This window comes from Bubalus bubalis, chromosome 6 (assembly GCF_019923935.1).
Source record: "Bubalus bubalis isolate 160015118507 breed Murrah chromosome 6, NDDB_SH_1, whole genome shotgun sequence".
NCBI classification, from domain to species: Eukaryota; Metazoa; Chordata; class Mammalia; order Artiodactyla; family Bovidae; genus Bubalus; species Bubalus bubalis.
The window spans coordinates 28,969,829-28,985,209 of record NC_059162.1 but is presented as its reverse complement, the minus strand read 5'-3'; positions in this window follow the sequence as shown (position 1 = coordinate 28,985,209).

Below are 15,381 nucleotides of genomic sequence, written 5' to 3'. Positions count from 1 at the left end.
GCGGGGCTCCCCCTTCCTTTAACACTACTGTATATCACAGGGAACTATATTCACTATCCTGTGATAAACCATAAAGAAAAAGTATGAACAGAAAAAAAGAAGTCTAATTAAAAAAAAAAAAATCTACTGAGACTCCCCTCTCAAGAAAAAAATCAAGAAGGAATAAGCATTCAATGTAGACTAGACAAAAAGCATGAGTAACCAATTATTTAAAAACAAAAATAAATGCATATTAAGTACATGAAAAATGTTTAAGATGCACTGGTAATCAAAAAAAAAAAGAAAGCAACTGTACAAATAAAAAGTGACTTTATTTGTCACAGATCAGATAGTTCAAGAAGATATTATTCAGTGTTGTAAATGTGAAAAAATATATGTATTCCCATGTATAAGTCAAGAGGTACAAGTTGTTATTAGTTCAGTTCAGTTCAGTTCAGTCACTCAGTCATGTCCGACTCTTTGCAACCCCATGAATTGCAGCACGCCAGGCCTCCCTGTCCATCACCATCTCCCGGAATTCACTCAAACTCATGGCCATTGAGTCGGAGATGCCATCCAGCCATCTCATCTTCTGTCATCCCCTCTTCCTCCTGCCCCCAATCCCTCCCAGCATCAGAGTCTTTTCCAGTGAGTCAACTCTTCACATGAGGTGGCCAAAGTACTGGAGTTTCAGCTTTAGCATCATTCCTTCCAAAGAACACCCAGGGCTGATCTCCTTTAGAATGGACTGGTTGGATCTCCGTGCAGTCCAAGGGACTCTCAAGAGTCTTCTCCAACACTACAGTCAAAAGCATCAATTCTTTGGCCCTCAGCTTTCTTCACAGTTTAACTCTCACATCCATACACGACCACTGGAAAAACCATAGCCTTGACTAGATGGATCTTTGTTGGCAAAGTAATGTCTCTGCTTTTCAATATGCTATCTAGGTTGGTCATAACTTTTCTTCCAAGGAGTAAGTATCTTTTAATTTCATGGCTGCACAAGTTGTTATTAAGTATAAATAAATAATATGAATATTTGTTTAATTTTAGAAAATCAATAGAAGAGGGATTTCTAAGGAAGAAATTGGACAAGCACCCAAAGATATGAGAACATTTGTTGTAGCATTGTTAGATAATATATACAATTCATGAGTTCAATAGATTAGTCTATGCCTTGGAGTTAAGTTCAGTTCAATAAAAGAGATTGGTGCAATGCCTTCCAAGTTTATGAGAGTCCTAAAATTTCCCTTCTGTTTAATGTCTATATTATTGGAAACTCATTCACTGCCATCCACTACCAAGTCCTACCAACTATACCTAATTTGCTGGAAATCCTGTCAACTGTTTTTGATAAGAACAAAAGAAAGTATCAAAGTTGAATAAGAAGGAACGAAAAGAGGGTGAAACCAAGAGTAATCATCAGTTCCATTAAATGATAACTTGCTAAATAAGTAATAAACTATAACCTGCTCTCATTGATCAAGCACACTTTGTTTTTCCAAAACCTGCATATCCTTCAAGCATCATGTAGCCTAAACAGTGTCCTGAGTCTTAAAATGTTTGCCCAAGTTTGTTTTTCAGGAACTTTGAGTCAGCTGTTGTCCATTTTGAGCTGGTTAATACTGGCTGAGACCACGGATCCTCCAACTGAACAAGTGCAAGTATCCAAATGATGACGTTTTGATGACAGAAGGCCCCAAACTCCACCCTTAGAACATGGCTATTGCCAATATTTTCTGAACATTTGTTCCATAAAGAAACCTGTAGTTTACTTTCACCTGTAGAGAATGATTACCTGATAATTTCCTTATTTCCAATTGAAGTGTTTGGTTTGCTGTGTGTCAGGCAAAGGAACTTGGTTTGGTAACAGGAAGAACTGGGATTTCTCAGTCTAAAAATTTTGACTTTGTCTGTAGCTATAAGGAACTCAAGGTCTTTTGTACTAACATGAGGGAAATTGTACTGGGCTTCACATGAAATGTAAGTATGATTTAATCATTTCTAAAAGGTAGACTCTTTACTGACCCTTTTCAGGTCATTACTAACAGCTCCACTTGGATCAGTTCAAATGCCCTTGTTCTTTGTGTATAAACTATATAATTTATCATCTAAACCAAAATACTTGATGATGAAAGGGGATGTTATTAATAATTATGCTGTGATTGTCCTGAGAAAACCCTATTTATGCACCAAACGATTTTGCATGTTTGGGGTGGGGGAGGAAACAGGTCTAATTGACTGCAGATATTATTGGATGTAAATTGAAACACAAATCAGATAGACAGCTAACTCAGCTAGAGAAATAGATATTGATTGATTTGAGAAAGATACAGAGACACATGGAACAATAAATTTAATAGCTATCCATCTTATTTTGTAATATAGTCCACTAAATTTGCTTCTCACCTGGCTTCTTCTTCTCAAATAGGCTGGTTTTTATTATAACTACCTTTACAATTTTGAAAAATGCTGTTGCTAGTTATTTAGATCCTTATCCTTCTGTTACTGAACCAGGTTCATTTGCCAGGTAGATGCTGAGGTCTGCAGCAGAGATAGGGTTTTATTCACGTGACAGTCAAGAAAGGAGGCACGGGAACAAATCTCAAATCCAACTCTTTCAAAGACAAGGGGTTTCAAATATTTATGGGTAGAGGGCATAGGATGGTCAGAAGTGCAGGGGAAGGTGATTGGAGGTAAGAAAAAAGGAAACAAAGTAACTGTTGCTCTGCACAGGTGCAGCTGGGCTTCATGCTCCTTCATAAGATGTGTGTTCAGAAAATGTTGGTTTTGGCATGATCCAAAGCTGGAATTTTTAGCCCTCTGACTCAAAAGGTCACCTATGGAGCACATGAGCACGCCCAGTTAATGGGTCCATGGTCTCAACAGGCTAGAACTGGACAAAAGCTGACTCAGAGTTCCTGAAAAACAACTTGAGCACATATCACGCCAGAGACGCTATCTGTAGCAGGCGGTGAAGTGAGTCTTATAATTCATTGTCTAAGCTACATGAAGCTTGAAGGGTATGCAGTTTTGCAAGCTTGATCAATGAAGACAGATTATAATTTACTATTTACTAGACAAACAAATTATAGTTTAATAGATTTAACTAATAACCATCCTCAGTTTTGGTTTTACATATTTTAAAATCTAAAAGGGGAGGAGTGGCAGATAGAATAGGTTGGCTCATTCAGCCTTCATTTTGAACTCTTTTTTGCTTTCCTTAATCTAACTGTAGAGGCTTGTGCTCCCAGGCCCTGTTGTTGCTGAGTGTGAGGATGCAACTCAATTCAGGCTAATGAAATTTAAGTGGAAGTCCGCTGCTGCTTTCTTTTTTTTCCTTCTTCCTGTTTGGAATGTATAAAATATTTGTTGCACAGCATCCATTAGTAAGAAAGCAGAAACAGGATTGCTAAGGGACTGTTTTCTTCCTGCTATATATGTGTGTTGGTTTTGTTTTTTTTTTGGGGGGGGGGAATGTGTACTTATTCATATTTCTCCTTTTTTATTATACAAAACTTAGCACAACATATATATTATTTTCTGGCTTACAATTTCTCTCCTTCTTAGTACATAGAGATCTTCTTTGTTCTTTTTAATGGCCACATATTATTTCATTGCGTGAACTTTAAATGCAAACCTCAACTTTTAATAGAAAGAAAAACAAACTTCTAGTCCTTCCCTCTCCCACCCCTGGAAGGACTGGACGTTTGGGATTAGCAGAAGCAAACTATTACTATATACAGGATGGATAAACAATGAAGTCCCACAGTATAACACAGGGAACTATATTCAATATCCTGTGATAAACCACAATGGAAAAGAATATATTCATATATATATATGTATAAATGAGTTATTTTGCTGTACAGCAGAAATTAAACACAACATTGTAAATCATCTATGCTGCTGCTGCTGCTAAGTTGCTTCAGTCGTGTCCGACTCTGTGTGACCCCATAGACGGCAGCCCACCAGGCTCCGCCGTCCCTGGGATTCTCCAGGCAAGGACACTTGAGTGGGTTGCCATTTCCTTCTCCAATGCATGAAAGTGAAAAGTGAAAGTGAAGTCGCTCAGTCGTGTCCGACTCTTAGTGACCCCATGGACTGCAGCCCACCAGGCTCCCCCATCCATGGGATTTTCCATGTAAGAGTAGTGGAGTGGGGTGCCATCGTCTTCTCTGTAAATCATCTATAGTTCAATAAATTTTGAAACAGAAAATTTTAATTGTATACCAATGATATAGCCTCAGAGAGAAAAATAATTCAAATAATTTTCAGTACACATTTCTCACTGTATACATTTAGTGGGATATGATTTGAAGACAAACAGAACTACAATTACATCTTAAAATTTCATTTAGAAGATTTGTTGTTGGTAGTGATATTGGTGTTGTAACTCTGAAACTCTTGTGTGTGACATAGGGAAGAGAAAATAACTGAGACTGAAACCCCAGAGTTTTCTCTGCAAGAGAAGGAAAATAAAATACGGAATTGGGGAAAGTGAGGAAAGACCTTGAGATGTTTGATTAAATTGGAGGGGTCTATGTAAACTGATGGCTTTTGTTTTATTTTATTTATTTTTTTAGAATTTTATTTATTTATTTATTTTTAGCTGAACTAGGTCTTCCTTGCTTCACAGGCTTTCCTCTAGTTCAGTGAGCGGGGGCTACTTACTCTCTACTTGGAGTGCACAGGCTTCTCGTTTCGATGGCCTCTCTCGCTGCGGTGCCCGGGCTTCAGTAGTTGTAGCGCCTGGGCTCAGCAGTTGCGATTCTCAGGCTCCAGAGTACAGACTCAATAGTTAGAGCGAACAGGTTTAGTTGCTCCGCGGCATGTGGGATCTTCCTGGACCAGGGATTGAACCTGTTGTCCTCCGCACTGGCAGGCAGATTCTTTATCATTGAGCCACCAGGGAAGCCCCTGTTTTAAGCTCTTTTCCTAGCTTTGCCATTGAAAAGGCCTCAGTTCAGTTCAGTCGCTCAGTCGTGTCAGACTCTTTGCGACCCCATGAATCGCAGCACGCCAGGCCTCCCTGTCCAACACCAACTCCCGGAGTTCACTCAGACTCACGTCCATCGAGTCAGTGATGCCATCCAGCCATCTCATCCTCTGTCGTCCCCTTCTCCTCCTGCCCCCAATCCCTCCCAGCATCAGAGTCTTTTCCAATGAGTCAACTCTTCGCATGAGGTGGCCAAAGTACTGGAGTTTCAGCTTTAGCATCATTGTTTCCAAAGAAATCCCAGGGCTAATCTCCTTCAGAATGGACTGGTTGGATCTCCTTGCAGTCCAAGGGACTCTCAAGAGTCTTCTCCAACACCACAGTTCAAAAGCATCAATTCTTGGGCACTCAGCCTTCTTCACAGTCCAACTCTCACATCCATACATGACCACAGGAAAAACCATAGCCTTGACTAGACAGACCTTTGTTGGCAAAGTAATGTCTCTGCTTTTGAATATGCTGTCTAGGTTGGTCATAACTTTCCTTCCAAGGAGTAAGCATCTTTTAATTTCATGGCTGCAGTCACCATCCGCAGTGGTGCAGTGATTTTGGAACCCCCAAAAATAAAGTCTGACACTGTTTCCCCATCTATTTCCCATGAAGTGATGGGACCGGATGCCATGCCTAGAAGCAATGACAACTCAGAACTGTTTCTATGTATTATTTTCTACTATGAAGAACCAGAACTCCTTAAAGAAATGGCTGAATTCAGGTCTGGGGCAGAGAAAGCACAAGGTAAGCCTGCAGTGTTTGCTTGTGCCAGAAAGCAAGGAACTGTTCAAAAGACCACTGGGAACAGAAGGACAAAGGAACCAATGTGAAGGGTCTCCCATTGTCCAGATTTGAGGCAAAATGGGAATCAAACAGCATAATGATGGGAAAGGGCTATAATATACTGAGATTTTTTTTTTTAATTCCACAAGTTCACACTGATATGAGAGCAAGAGGGAGAGAAGCAGATGCTGCTGATTCCCTGTTCCACCTTACCCTCACAACCCACTTGCATTTTTTTTCTAGCCACAATTCACATCACCCTGATAATTCCCATCTTCTTGCCTGTTTTCTTTATCCTCTTCTTGAGATCTTTCTCAGGGACCACTTAAAGTGCATGGCTTCTGAGGGATGAGGAAGGTGGGACCATTAATACCTCCAGGACAGGTCTTAAGTAATGTGTGTTGGGGTTAGTGAGACAATTCTAAAGCATTCATGCGGTTTCTCCGTGGGACAGAACCCCAGTTATCCACAGCAGAACTGTTCATTGATACACTGTTTACTAACTTTTCTCCTTACCCTAACTTTCTCCATTTTCTCTGTTCCTCCAGTATCATCTCCCAAATAAATACTGACAACCAGGTTCCTGTGTCAGAGACTGCTTTGAAAGACACAGAAAGTAAAAGAGTTAAAGAGGCTAGACAAAGGGGGAAAGGGTAACCTTGCTTTATAAAAGAATGCCTGCTAATACATATAAAAGGAATAAAGGAATTGGGAAAATCACCATTCTGCAACCTCAAATTAAAATTTGATTCAGGCAAGAACTATTATTAATTTATATTTAAATTATTATGAAAGGTTAATGGGGAACAAGATATTCACACACTCTCAAAATATCACCCCTCAGTTTACTTAATGATTACAAGGAGACATACGTGTTATGTGGAAGGACTGGCTACCAACTCTAACAAGTGTATTAGTCTGCTGGGGCTGCTATAACAAAATACCATAGATTGGGTAGCTTGAACAACAGAAATTTATTTTCACCGTTCTGCAGGCTGGGAAGTCAAAATGAAGGTTCTGGCCAGTTTGGTTCCTGGTCAGATCTCTTCTCCTGACTTGCGCATGGTCACCTGCTTGCTGTATCCTCACATGACAGGGAGAGAGAGAGACTGTGCCTAACTTTTGATGTTTCATTTTTTAATGACACTAATCCCACAATAAGGACTTCACATTCATGAACTTATCTAAATCTAACTACCTGCCAAAGGCTTCATCTTCAAATACCATCAGTTTAGGGGTTAGGGCTTTAATTTATGCATTTTAAGTAAGTTTTATTTCTTTGTTGTTTTTGGCTGTGCTGGGTTTCGGTTGCTGCGCGTGGGCTTTCTCTAGTGGCAGGGAGCAGGGGCTACTCTCCAGTAGTGGTCCACGGCTTCTCTTGTTGCAGAGCACGGGTTCTAGGTGTTGGGCTTCAGCAGTTGCATCACACGGGTTCAATAGTTGCCGTACACCGGCTTACTTATCCCTTGGAATGTGGAATCTTCCTGCACCAGGGATCAAACCATGTCCCCTGCATTGGGAGGTGGATTCTTAAGCACTGGGCCACCAGGGAAGTCATAATTTATGAATTTTGGTGGAACAAAATTCAGTGCATTCACCAGAGATCACACTTAACATCACAATAGTTGAGCAAACTGACATTATGTACCTTCTAATGTTATGCAAGAAATAAATCCTGAATGTGGAACATTCTACAAGAAAACCCAGACTCTTCAAACAGTATAATTAAATATTTTTAAAAGGCCAGGAGAACCGTTCTAAAAATTTTCAAAAGTGAAGAGACATCACACCAGATGCAAATTGTGAACTTTGAAAAAAAAAAAGCAGCTGTAAAAAAGATATTTTACAGACAATTGTGAATATTTAAATATGAGCCTAATATTAGATGATTAGACACTATTGTTCATTTTTCTAAATGTGATAAAAGCAATGTGGTGATAGGAGAATGTTCTTATTCCAAGGAAAAGGATTCTTTACCCCATTTACTTAGGAATAAAGTAACATAATATCTACAAATTACTTCTAAAAGATTTAGCAATAATACATGAAGTAATAAAGAGTTTGAAAAATAATAAATAGATTAAAATTTTTTAAATAAGGCGAGTGTGGCAAAATATTAGCAGCTGGTGGATCTAGGTGAAAAATGTTCATTGTGCTATTCTTTCAACTTTTCTATAGATTTGAAATTTAAAAAAAAACTGAGTTAACATGTAAGCTGTATAAATGTGATTTTTGTTGTCAAAGTGGAAAAATGGATCCCTGTGAATGCCTTTATTCCAAGTCTCCCAGGCCAATGTGTCATTTCTTTTATGCTCTATGATGCAGAATTCTAGGACTTTAATAAAAAGTTTGCCCTACTTCTTGACCACTCCTCTTAAAAGGTTCTAGGTCATTTCTAATGTTTCAGTATTATGAATATATTTCATGTATTATTTTTATATCCTTAAATAGTTGCTTAGAATCAGTTCAGTTCAGTCCCTTACTCGTGCCCGACTCTTTGCGATCCCATGGACTGCAGCACACCAGGCCTCCCTGTCAGTCACCAACTCCCAGAGTCTACTCAAACTGATGTCCATTTAGTTGGTGATGCCATCCAACCATCTCACCCTCTGTCATCCCCTTCTCCTCCTGCCCTCAATCTTTCCCAGCATCAGAGTGTTTTCCAACAAGTTAGTTCTTCAAATCAAGTGGCCAAAGTATTGGGGTTTCAGCTTCAGTCCTTCCAAAGAATATTCAGGGTTGATTTCCTTTGAATGGACTGGTTGGATCTCCTTGCAGTCCAAGGGACTCTCAAGAGTTTTCTCCAGCACCGCAGTCAAAAGCATCAACTCTTCAGTGCTCAGCTTTCTTTATAGTCCAACTCTCACATCCATACATGACTACTGGAGAAACCATAGCTTTGACGTGATGGAACTTTGTAGGTAAATTAATGTCTCTGCTGTTTAATTAGCTGTCTAGGTTGGTCATACTTTTCATCTAAGGAGCAAGCGTCTTTTAATTTCATGGCTGCAGTCACCATCTGCATGATTTTGCAGCCACAAAAATAAAGTCTGTCACTGTTTTCACTGTTTCCCCATCTATTTCCCATGAAGTGATGGGACCAGATGCCATGATCTTCGTTTTCTGAATGTTGAGCTTTAAGCCAACTTTTTCACTCTCCTCTTTCACTTGCATCAAGAGGCTCTTCAGTTCCTCTTCACATTCTGCCATAAGGGTGGTGTCATCTGCATATCTGAGGCTATTGATATATCTCCCAGCTATCTTGATTCCAGCTTGTGCTTCATCCAGTCCAGGATTTCTCATGATGCACTCTTTATATAAGTTATATAAGCAGGGTGACAATATACAGCCTTGATGTACTCTTTTTCCTATTTGGAACCAGTCTGTTGTTCCATGTCCAGTTCTAACTGTTGCTTCTTGACCTCCATACAGATTTCTCAGGAGGCAGGTCAGGTGGTCTGGTATTCCTATCTCTAGAAGAATTTTCCACAGTGATCCACAGAGTCAAAGGCTTTGGCATAGTCAATAAAGCCAAAGTAGATGTTTTTCTGTAACTCTTGCTTTTTTGAAGATCCAACAGATGTTGGCAATTTGATCTCTGGTTCCTCTACCTTTTCTAAATCCAGCTTGAACATCTGGAAGATCATGGTTGACATACTGTTGAAGCCTGGCTTAGAAATTTTGAGCATTACTTTGCTAGTGTATGAGATGAGTGCAATTGTGCGGTAGTTTGAGCATTCTTCGGCATGGTCTTAAACTGACCTTTTCCAGTCCTGTGACCACTGCTGAGTTTTTCAAATTTGCTGGCATATTGAGTGCAGCACTTTCACAGTATTTTCTTTTAGGATTTGAAATAGCTCAACTGGAATTCCATCACCTCCACTAGCTTTGTTTGTAGTGATGTTTCCTAAGGCCCACTTGATTTTGCATTCCAGGATGTCTGGCTCTAGGTGAGTCATCACACCATCATGATTATCTGGGTTGTGAAGATCTTTTATGTATAGTTCTGTTGTGTATTCTTGCCATTTCTTCTTCATATCTTCAGCTTCTGTTAGGTCCATACCATTTCTGTCCTTTATCAAGCCCATCTTTGCATGAAAGTTCCCTTGGTATCTCTAATCTTCTTGAAGAGATCTCGTTTTTCCCATTCTATTGTTTTCCTCTATTTCTTTGTATTGATCGCTGAGGAAGGCTTTCTTATCTCTTCTTGCTATTCTTTGGAACTCTGCATTCAGATGCTTCTATCTTTCCTTTTCTCCTTTGGTTTTCACTTCTCTTCTTTTCACAGCTATTTGTAAGGCCTCCCCAGACAGCCATTTTGCTTTTTTGCATTTCTTTTCCATGGGGATGGTCTTGATCCTTATCTTCTGTACAATGTCATGAACCTCATTCCATAGTTCATCAGGCACTCTATCTATCAGATCTAGGCCCTTAAATCTATTTCTCACTTCCACTGTATAATCATAAGGGATTTGATTTAGGTCATACCTGAATGGTCTAGTGGTTTTCCCTACTTTCTTCAATTTAAGTCTGAATTTGGCAATAAGGAGTTCATGATCTGAGCCACAGTCAGCTCCTGGTCTTGTTTTTGCTGACTGTATAGAGCTTCTCCATCTTTGGCTGCAAAGAATATAATCAATCTGATTTCGGTGTTGACCATCTGGTGATGTCCATATGTAGAGTCTTCTCTTGTGTTGTTGGAAGAGGATGTTTGCTATGACCAGTGCATTTTCTTGGCAGAACTCTATTAGTCTTTGCCCTGCTTCATTCTGTATTCCAAGGCCAAATTTGCCTGTTACTCCAGGTGTTTCTTGATTGCCTACTTTTGCATTCCAGTCCCCTATAATGAAAAGGACATCTTTTTTGGGTGTTAGTTCTAAAAGGTCTTGTAGGTCTTCATAGAACCGTTCAACTTCAGCTTCTTCAGCATTACTGGTTGGGGCATAGACTTGGATTACTGTGGTATTGAATGGTTTGCCTTGGAAATGAACAGAGATCATTCTGTCGTTTTTGAGATTCCATCCAAGTACTGCATTTCGGACTCTTTTGTTGACCATGATGGCTATGCTATTTCTTCTGAGGGATTCCTGCCCGCAGTAGTAGATATAATGGTCATCTGAGTTAGATTCACCCATTCCAGTCCATTTTATTTTATTTTTTTTTCCAGTCCATTTTAGTTCACTGATTCCTAGAATGTTGACAAGTATCCTTGAAATTTTCCTGATCTTAGAGGGAAAAGCTTTCAGTCTGTTACCATTGAGTATGATGCTAGATCTCAGACTTTATAATAATGTCCTTTATTAGGTTGAGGAAATTCCCATCTATTAGCAATGTATGATCTTGGGTTGGATTATTTTTTTATAAAGTATATTTTGGGGACACCTGGTTAAATCTGAATGGGGCCTAGGGTTTACATAGCATTAATTTCCTGATTTTGATTATTGCAATGTAGTTATATTGGAGAACATCCTCTTTGTAGGAATCACATGCCAATCTGTTCAGGAGAGTTGTGCATCATATGCTCAAATGAAAGTTTTCTGAACTATTCTTGCTATATATTTGAAATATATTTTTCTGTAAGTTCAATATTATTGGGTAGGCTAAAATGTTCATTCAGGGTTTTCTATAAGGTCTTATGGGAAAACCTGAACAAACTTCTTGGCCAACCCAATATTTCAAAATAAGTACTTTTTTTAGGTAAACATTTTTGTTCAAAGAAACCCACCACAGACAAATTTAACAAATGACTGAATGAGATATTTGCAATTTAAATTAAATAAGGGATAAACATCTAGAATATTAGTAAACTCTGGTAAAGCAACAGGGAACATCAGTAACTCCAACAGAAGAATGAACAAAGGATATGAACAGATAATTCAGAGAAGAGGAAACTCAGAAGGCTACCTAGTATATGAAGAAGTGCTCAGATTCACTGATAGTCAGACATTTAATTTGAAACAAAACAGGTATGTCTTTTTAGTTATTGTATTACCCAAGAACTTCATGCCCTGCTGGTGGAGAATGTAGCCTGGTGCACACTTGCGGAGAGCATGTTTGCTCAAATTAGTCAAACTAAGGATATCCATCCTCCAACATCTTCCCTCCTGGGTGTGTGTGTGTGTGTGTGTGTGTGTGTGTGTATAATTATTATTTATAATAATAATTATAAATAATTATTATATATAATAATTATAAATAATTATTATATATAAATTATATATAATTACATATAAAAGTATAAATATATGTATTTTATATATATATATATAATTATCCCATGGGACTATGCAAGGAAATAAACAAAGATATTCACTGCAGTGTTATTTGTGATCATGAATAACTGGAGGCGGTCTGGATGTCCCTGGCTGGGAGAGGGGGTACTCACCATGAAGATTCATGTAGAACTTGGTAGCAATAGGCTAGATATATAATTAGCAACATGGATGGTTCTGAAAAACACATTTTTAAGTAAACAATTATAAGAAACTGAATGATACAATACACTTTTAAATAGTGAAGACAGTAAATTTTTTTTTTACCACAATAAAAAAATGAAATCAGAGGTATGAACATACATGATTTTCCATCTTTGTTACTCATACTAAAAAGCTGTATACATTTTATAAGAACAAGTACAAAGATGCACTTTTCAAAATATTTATTTAGATTATTTAGCATCTGTTTTAATTCCTCTGCTTCTTTTGATAGATGTGTTTTCCTTCCCTACTTTTTCTTCCTTTTGGGTCAGTTCTATTCTTTTTATTTTAACCTGTGAGTACTTATTTCCCTGAGTATGTTGGCCAGTCTTTTTGAAACTGCCTATTGGAAAAGGTTGGAAAGCCAGGCCATAGTCTTTGTCAACCCAAAGAAATATAAGTAGATAGAAAGGGAGAAGTCTTAGGATGTAGAGCCATAGGCGCTACAAAACTAGTGGATCACACCACCTTCCCTTGCTCAGTCCCAACATACACACCTATTAAAAGTTCAAAACAACCTTTTATCTGCTCAGGGGGTTCTTATGATTTGCTGTTATTCCCTGAAAACCCATAGTTTCTCCAAGGTTAATCCTAAGAGTAAGAGCCAACAGCCTATCTATTTCACCATATCGGTCAAAAGATGCTATTAAACACATTAGAATGTGAGAAAAGGGGAGTTGGGGCTAGGTGATGGAACTTAAAGGGAATGACTGAATAAATAAATTAAACAGGAGAAGGGTCTTGAATGTGGCAAAAAGGCACACAGTACTCTGAATTTTATCATAAAAATAGTAATTCCTTGCCACATTACACTCTACTGCAATTTCCACAATCCCGAGCATTCAACTCTTTCAGATTTTTCTTCTGGTACTTATCTTGTATTTCTAAAAAAAAGTTTAAAACTCTTATTTCTTCTTTTTTAGTTCTTTTTTTCTTTGGCTGCACTGCACAGCTTCTAAGACCTTAGTTCCCCAACCAGGATTTCAATCCAGGCCATCAGCAGTGAAAGCATAGAGTCCTAAGCACTGGACCATCTGCTGCTGCTGCTGCTAAGTTGCTTCAGTTGTGTCCGACTCTGTGCGACCCCATAGACGGCAGCCCACCAGGCTCCCCCGTCCCTGGGATTCTCCAGACAAGAACACTTCCCTAAACTCTTATATCTTAATTTTCCAATTTTAGATGCTTTCCATTGACCATAGAGGGATATTTTTTGTTATACTAATAGAGTTTGAGTTTGATTACCTCACTTCCATAGATCTTTTAAAGGCCCCATTCTTAACTTCAAACATGTAAGCTTGTATTATTTTTCTTAAAGATCACCGCTCACATCATAGGTTCCTCTGACTCTACAAAACTCAAATGCATCCCTGATTTATTGCTGAGGCTTCCCTGGTGGCTCAGACAGTAAAGAATCTGCCTGTATTGCAAGAGACCCAGGTTCAGTCCCTGGGTCAGGAAGAACCCTTGGAGAAGGGACTAGCTACCCACTCCAGTATTTTGCCTGGAGAATTCCATGGACAGAGGAGCCTGCAGGGTTATGGTCCATGGGGTTGCAAAGAGGCAGACACAATTGAGCAGCTAACACTTTGACTTTTTGGACAGTGAGGTCTTACCTAACTTATATCCCATCCCCTTCAACACCCACCAAAACACACACTTTCTCCATTCTCAGTATTCCATAATTATAGTCTGTTTTTACTGTGAGCAAGAATCCCTTAGAAGAAATGGAGTAGCCATCTTGGTCAACAAAAGAGTCCAAAATGCTGTACTTGGGTGCAATCTCAAAAATGACAGAATGATCTCAGCTGGCTTCCAAAGCAAACCATTCAGTACCACAGTAAACCAAGTCTATGCCCCAACCACTAATGCCAAAAAAGCTGAAGTTAAACAGTTCTATGATGATCTAAAAAACCTTCAAGAACTAACACCAAAAAAAGATGTCCTTTTCATCATAGGGGACTGGAGTGAAAAAGAGGCAAGTCAAGAGATACCTGGAGTATCAGGCAAGTTTGGCCTTGGTGTACAAAATGAAGCAAGGCAAAGGCTAACAGAGTTTTGCCAAGAGAACGCACTGGTCATAGCAAACACCCTCTTCCAACAATGCAAGCGATGACTCTACACGTGGACATCACCAGATAGGTGATCAACACTGAATTCAGACTGATTATACTCTTTGCAGCCGCAGATGGAGAAACTCCATACAGTCAGCAAAAACAAGACTAGGAGCTGACTGTGGCTCAGATCATGAACTCCTTATTGCCAAATTCAGACTTAAATTGAAGAAAGTAGGGAAAACCACTGGGCCATTCAGGTATGACCTAAATCAAATCCCTTATGATTATACAGTGGAAGTGACAAATAGATTCAAGGGATTAGATCTGATAGACAGAGTGCCTGAAGAGCTATGGACAAAGGTTTGTAACACTATGCAGGAGGCAGTGATCAAGACTATCCTCAAGAAAAAGGAATGCAAAAAGGCAAAATGGTTGTCAGAGGAGGCCTTACAAATAGCTGAGAAAAGAGCAGCGGAAGGAAAAGGAGAAAAGGAAGGATAGACCCATCTGAATGCAGAGTTCCAAAGAAGAGCAAGGAGAGATGAGAAAGTCTTCCTAAGTGTGCAGTGCAAAGAAATAGAGGAAAACAATAGAATGGGAGACTAGAGATCTCTTCAAGAAAATTAGAGATACCAAAGGAACATTTTATGCAAAGATGGGAACAATAAAGGACAGAAATGGTATGGACCTAACAGAAGCCGAAGATTTTAAGAAGAGGTGGCAAGAATATACAGAAGAATTATACAAAAAATACCTTAATGAAGATAACAACAATGGTGTGATCAGTCATCTAGATCCAGACATCCTGGGGTGTGAAGTCAAGTGGTCCTTAAGAAGCATCACTACAAACAAAGCTAGCAGAGGTGATGGAATTCTAGCTGAGCTATTTCAAATCCTAAAAGATGATGCTGTGAAACTGCTGCATTCAATATGCCAGCAAATTTGGAAAACTCAGCAGTGGTCACAGGACTGGAAAAGGTCAGTTTTCATTCCAATCCCAAAGAAGGAAGGGCAATGCCAAAGAATGTTTAAACTATTGCACTCATTTCACATGCTAGGAAGGTAATGCTCAAAATCCTTGAAGCTAGGCTTCAGCAGT